Source organism: Gopherus evgoodei, unplaced genomic scaffold (assembly GCF_007399415.2).
Source record: "Gopherus evgoodei ecotype Sinaloan lineage unplaced genomic scaffold, rGopEvg1_v1.p scaffold_120_arrow_ctg1, whole genome shotgun sequence".
In the NCBI taxonomy this organism is placed as follows: Eukaryota; Metazoa; Chordata; order Testudines; family Testudinidae; genus Gopherus; species Gopherus evgoodei.
This window is the reverse complement of record NW_022059783.1, coordinates 97,081-102,743: the sequence shown is the minus strand read 5'-3', so window position 1 is coordinate 102,743 and position 5,663 is coordinate 97,081.

Here is a 5,663-nt window from a genome sequence, read left to right as displayed (position 1 = left end):
TCTCACAGAGGTAGAGAGAGAAGGCAGCGCCCAAATTCCGCAGGAAGGGCCGCTCCCCAGTGGTCTCGCAGAGCTAGGGTGAGAAGGCAGTGCCCTTATCGCGGAGGAAGGGCCTCTCTCCAGTGGTCTCGCAGAGCTAGGGAGAGAAGGCAGCGCCCTAATCCCGCAGGAAGGGCCGCTCCTCTGTGGTCTCGCAGAGCTAGGGAGTGGAGGCAGCGCCCTAATCCCGTAGGAAGGGCCGCTCCCCAGTGGTCTCGCAGAGGTAGGGAGAGGAGGCAGATCCCTAATCCCACAGGAAGTGCCGCTCCCCAGTGGTCTCGCAGAGTTAGGGAGAGGAGGCAGCGCCCTAATACCGCAGGAAGGGCCGCTCCCCAGTGGTCTCACAGACATACGGAGAGAAGGCAGCGCCATAATCCCGCAGGAAAAGCCGCTCCCCAGTGGTTTCGGAGAGCTAGGGAGAGAAGGCAGCGTCCTAATACCGCAGGAAGGGCTGCTCCCCAGGGCCCTGGCAGAGCTTCGGAGGGAAGGCAGTGCCCTAATCGCGGAGGAAGGGCCTCTCTCCAGTGGTCTCGCAGAGCTAGTGTGAAAAGGAGGCGCCCTAATCGAGCAGGAAGGGCCGATGCCCAGTGGTCTCACAAAGCAAGGGAGAGAAGGCAGCTCCCTAATGCCAGAGGAAGGACTGCTCCCCAGTGGTCTGTCAGAGCAAGGAAGAGAAGGCAGCGCCCTAATTCCGCAAGAAGGGCGGTTCCCCAGTGGTCTTGCAGAGCTAGGGAGAGAAGGCAGCGCCCTAATCCCGCATTAAGGGCTGCTCCCCAGGCCCCTGGCAGATCTGGGGAGGTAAGCCAGTGCCCTAATCCCGCAGGAACGGCCGATACCCAGTGGAATCGCAGACCTAGGGAGAGAAGGCAGCACCCTGATCCCGCAGGAAGGGCTGCTCCCCAGGTCCCTGGCAGAGCTGGGGAGGGAAGCCAGCTCCCCACTCGCAGAGAATGGTCGCTCCCCATTGGTTTCACAGAGCTAGGGATAGAAGGAAGCGCTTTAATCCCATGGGATGGGACACTCCCCAGTGGTCTTGCAGAGCTAGGGAGAGAAGGCAGTGCTCTAATCCCGCAGGAAGGGCTGCTCCCCCTGCCCCTGGCAGATCTGGGGAGGGAAGCCAGCACCCTAATCCGGCAGGAACGGCTGATCCCCAGTGGTCTCGCAGAGGTAGGGAGAGAAGACAGCGCCCTAATCCCGCAGGAAGGGCCGCTCCCCAGTGGTCTCGCAGAGCTGAGGAGAGGAGGCAGCGCCCTAATCCCGCAGAAAGTGCTGCTCCCCAATGGTCTCCCAGAGCTATGGAGAGAAGGCAGCACCCAAATCCCGCAGGAAGGGCCGCTCCCCAGTGGTCTCGCAGAGCTATGGAGAGAAGGCAGAGCCCTAATCCCGCAGGAAAGGCTGCTCCCCAGGCCCCTGGCAGAGCTAGAGAGAGAAGGCAGCGCCCTAATCTCGCAGGAAGGGACGCTCCCCAGTTTTCTCGCAGAGCTAGGGAGAGAAAGCAGTGCCCTAATCCCGCAGAAAAGGCCGCTCCCCAGTGGTTTCGCAGAGCTAGGGAGAGAAGGCGGCGCCCTAATCCCGCTGGAGAGGCCGCTCCCCAGTGGTCTCGCATAGCTAGGGAGAGGAGACAGCTCCCTAATCCCGCAGGAAAGGCCGCTCCCCAATGGTTTCACAGACCTAGGGAGAGGAGGCAGCGTCCTAATCCCGCAGGAAAGGCCACTCCCAAGTGGTCTCGCAGAGCTAGGGAGAGAAGGCATCTCCCTAATCCCGCAGGAAGGGCCTCTCCCCAGTGGTCTCGCAGAGCTAGGGAGAGAAGGCAGTGCCATAATCCCGCAGGAATAGCCGCTCCCCAGTGGTCTCGCAGAGCTAGGGAGAGAAGGCAGCGCCCTAATCCCGCAGGAAGGGCTGCTCCCCAGGCCCCTGGCAGAGCTGGGTAGGGAAGCCAGCGCTCCGCCCCCGCAGGAAAGGCCGCTCCCCAGTGGTCTCACAGAGGTAGAGAGAAAAGGCAGCGCCCAAATTCCGCAGGAAGGGTCGCTCCCCAGTGGTCTCGCAGAGCTAGGGAGAGAAGGCAGCGCCCTAATCCCGCAGGAAGGGCTGCTCCCCAGGCCCCTGGCAGAGCTGGGTAGGGAAGCCAGCGCTCCGCGCCCGCAGGAAAGGCCGCTCCCCAGTGGTCTCACAGAGGTAGAGAGAAAAGGCAGCGCCCAAATTCCGCAGGAAGGGCTTCTACCCAGTGGTCTCGCAGAGCTAGGGAGAGAAGGCAGTGCCCTAATCGCGGAGGAAGGGCCTCTCTCCAGTGGTCTCGCAGAGCTATTGTGAAAAGGAGGCGCCCTAATCGAGCAGGAAGGGCCGATGCCCAGTGGTCTCACATAGCTAAGGAGAGTAGGTGGCGCCCTAACCCGCAGGAAGGGCCGCACCCCAGTGGTCTCACAAAGCAAGGGAGAGAAGGCAGCGCCCTAATGCCAGAGGAGGGACTGCTCCCCAGTGGTCTGTCAGAGCAAGGAAGAGAAGGCAGCGCCCTAATTCCGCAAGAAGGACGGTTCCCCAGTGGTCTCGCAGAGCTAGGGAGAGAAGGCAGCGCCCTAATCCCGCAGGAAGGGCCGCTCCTCTGTGGTCTCGCAGAGCTAGGAGAGGAGGCAGGTCCCTAATCCCACAGGAAGTGCCGCTTCCCAGTGGTCTCGCAGAGTTAGGGAGAGAAGGCAGCGCCCTAATACCGCAGGAAGGGCCGCTCCCCAGTGGTCTCACAGACATAGGGAGAGAAGGCAGCGCCATAATCCCGCAGGAAAAGCCGCTTCCCAGTGGTTTCGCAGAGCTAGGGAGAGAAGACAGGGTCCTAATCACGAAGGATGGGCCGCTCCCCAGTGGTCTGGCAGAGCTAGGGAGAGAAGGCAACGCCCTAATCCCACAGGAAGGGCCGCTCCCCAGTGGTCTCGCAGAGGTAGAGAGAGAAGGCAGCGCCCTAATCCCGCAGGAAAGGCCGCTCCCCAGTGATCTCGCAGAGCTAGGGAGAGAAGGCAGCGCCCTAATTCCGCAGGAAAGGCCGCTCCCCAGTGGTCTCGCAGAGCTAGGGAGAGAAGGCAGCGCCCTAATCCCGCAGGAAGGACCGCTCCCCAGTGGTCTTGAAGAGCTAGAGAGAGAAGGAAGCGCCTTAATTCTGCAGGAAAGGCCACTCCTCAGTGGTCTCGGAGTGCTAGGGAGAGAAGGCAGCGTCCTAATCCCGCAGGAAGGGCTGCTCCCTAGACCACTGGCAGAGCTAGGGAGGGAAGCCAGCCCCCCGCCCCCGCAGGAAGGGCCGCTCCCAAGTGGTCTTGCAGAGCTAGGGAGAGAAGGCAGCGCCCTAATCCCGCAGGAACGGTGGCTCCCCAGTTGTCTCCCAGAGTTTGGTAGAGAAGGCACTGCCCTTATCTAGCAGGAAGGTCTGCTTCCCAGTGTTCTCGCAGAGCTAGTGAGAGGAGGGAGCTCCCTAATCCCGCAGGAAGGGCTGCTCCCCAGTGGTCTCGCAGAGCTAGGGAGAGAAGGTGGCGTCCTAATACCGCAGGAACGGCCGCTCCCTAGTGGCCTTGCAGAGCTAGCGAGGGATGGCGGCGCCCTAATCCCACAGGAAGGGCCGCTCCCCAGTGGTCTCACAGAGCTAGGGAGAGAAGGCGATGCCCTAATCCCGAAGGAATGGCCGATCCCCAGTGGTCTCGCAGAGGTAGGGAGAGAAGGCGGCGCCCTAATCCCACAGGAACGGTCGCTCCCCAGTGGTCTTTCAGAGCTCGGGAGAGTTGGCAACTCCCTAATCCCGCAGGAAGAGCCGCTCCCCAGTGGTTTCGCAGAGCTAGGGAGAGAAGTCGGCACCCTAATCCCGCAGGAAGGGACGCTCCCCAGTTGTCTCGCCGAGGTAGAGAGAGAAGGCGGCGCCCTAATCCCGCAGGAAGGGCTGCTCCCCAGTGGTCTCGCAGAGCTACGGAGAGAAGGCAGTGCCCTAATCCTGCAGGAAGGACCGCTACCCTGTGGTCTCGCAGAACTACGGAGAGAAGGCAGCGTCCTAATCCCGCAGTAAGGGCTGCTCCCCAGACCCCTGGCAGAGCTGGGGAGGGAATCCAGCACCCCCTCCCACGCAGGAAGGGCCGCTCCCCAGTGGTCTTGCAGAGCTAGGGAGAGAAGGCAGCGCCCTAATCCCGCAGGAAAGGCCGCTCCCCAGTGGTCTCGCAGAGCTAGGGAGAGAAGGCAGCGCCCTAATCCCGCAGGAAGGGCTTCTCCGCAGTGGTCTCGCAGAGCTAGGAGAGAGAAGACATTGCCCTAATCCTGCAGGAAAGGCCGCTCTCCAATGGTTTCGCAGAACAAGGGATAGAAGGCATCGTCCTAATACCGCAGGAAGGAATGCTCCCCAGACCCCTGGCAGAGCTGGGGAGGGAAGCCAGCGCCCCGCCCCAGGAGGAAGGGCCGCTCCCCAATAGTCTTGCAGAGCTAAGGAGAGAAGGCAGCGTCCTAATCCCGTAGGTAGGGCTGCTCCCCATGCCCCTGGCAGAGCTCGGGAGGGAAGCCAGCGCCCCGCCCCAGAAGGAAGGGCCGCTCCCCAGTGGTCTCGCAGAGGTAGAGAGAGAAGGCAGCGCCCTAATCCCGCAGGAAAGGCCGCTCCCCAGTGATATCGCAGAGCTAGGGAGAGAAGGCAGCGCCCTAATTCCGCAGGAAAGGCCGCTCCCCAGTGGTCTCGCAGAGCTAGGGAGAGAAGGCAGCGCCCTAATCCCGCAGGAAGGACCGCTCCCCAGTGGTCTTGAAGAGCTAGAGAGAGAAGGAAGCGCCTTAATTCTGCAGGAAAGGCCACTCCTCAGTGGTCTCGGAGTGCTAGGGAGAGAAGGCAGCGTCCTAATCCCGCAGGAAGGGCTGCTCCCTAGACCACTGGCAGAGCTAGGGAGGGAAGCCAGCCCCCCGCCCCCGCAGGAAGGGCCGCTCCCAAGTGGTCTTGCAGAGCTAGGGAGAGAAGGCAGCGCCCTAATCCCGCAGGAACGGTGGCTCCCCAGTTGTCTCCCAGAGTTTGGTAGAGAAGGCACTGCCCTTATCTAGCAGGAAGGTCCGCTTCCCAGTGTTCTCGCAGAGCTAGTGAGAGGAGGGAGCTCCCTAATCTCGCAGGAAGGGCTGCTCCCCAGTGGTCTCGCAGAGCTAGGGAGAGAAGGTGGCGTCCTAATACCGCAGGAACGGCCGCTCCCTAGTGGCCTTGCAGAGCTAGCGAGAGATGGCGGCGCCCTAATCCCACAGGAAGGGCCGCTCCCCAGTGGTCTCACAGAGCTAGGGAGAGAAGGCGATGCCCTAATCCCGAAGGAATGGCCGATCCCCAGTGGTCTCGCAGAGGTAGGGAGAGAAGGCGGCGCCCTAATCCCACAGGAACGGTCGCTCCCCAGTGGTCTTTCAGAGCTCGGGAGAGTTGGCAACTCCCTAATCCCGCAGGAAGAGCCGCTCCCCAGTGGTTTCGCAGAGCTAGGGAGAGAAGTCGGCACCCTAATCCCGCAGGAAGGGACGCTCCCCAGTTGTCTCGCCGAGGTAGAGAGAGAAGGCGGCGCCCTAATCCCGCAGGAAGGGCTGCTCCCCAGTGGTCTCGCAGAGCTACGGAGAGAAGGCAGTGCCCTAATCCTGCAGGAAGGACCGCTACC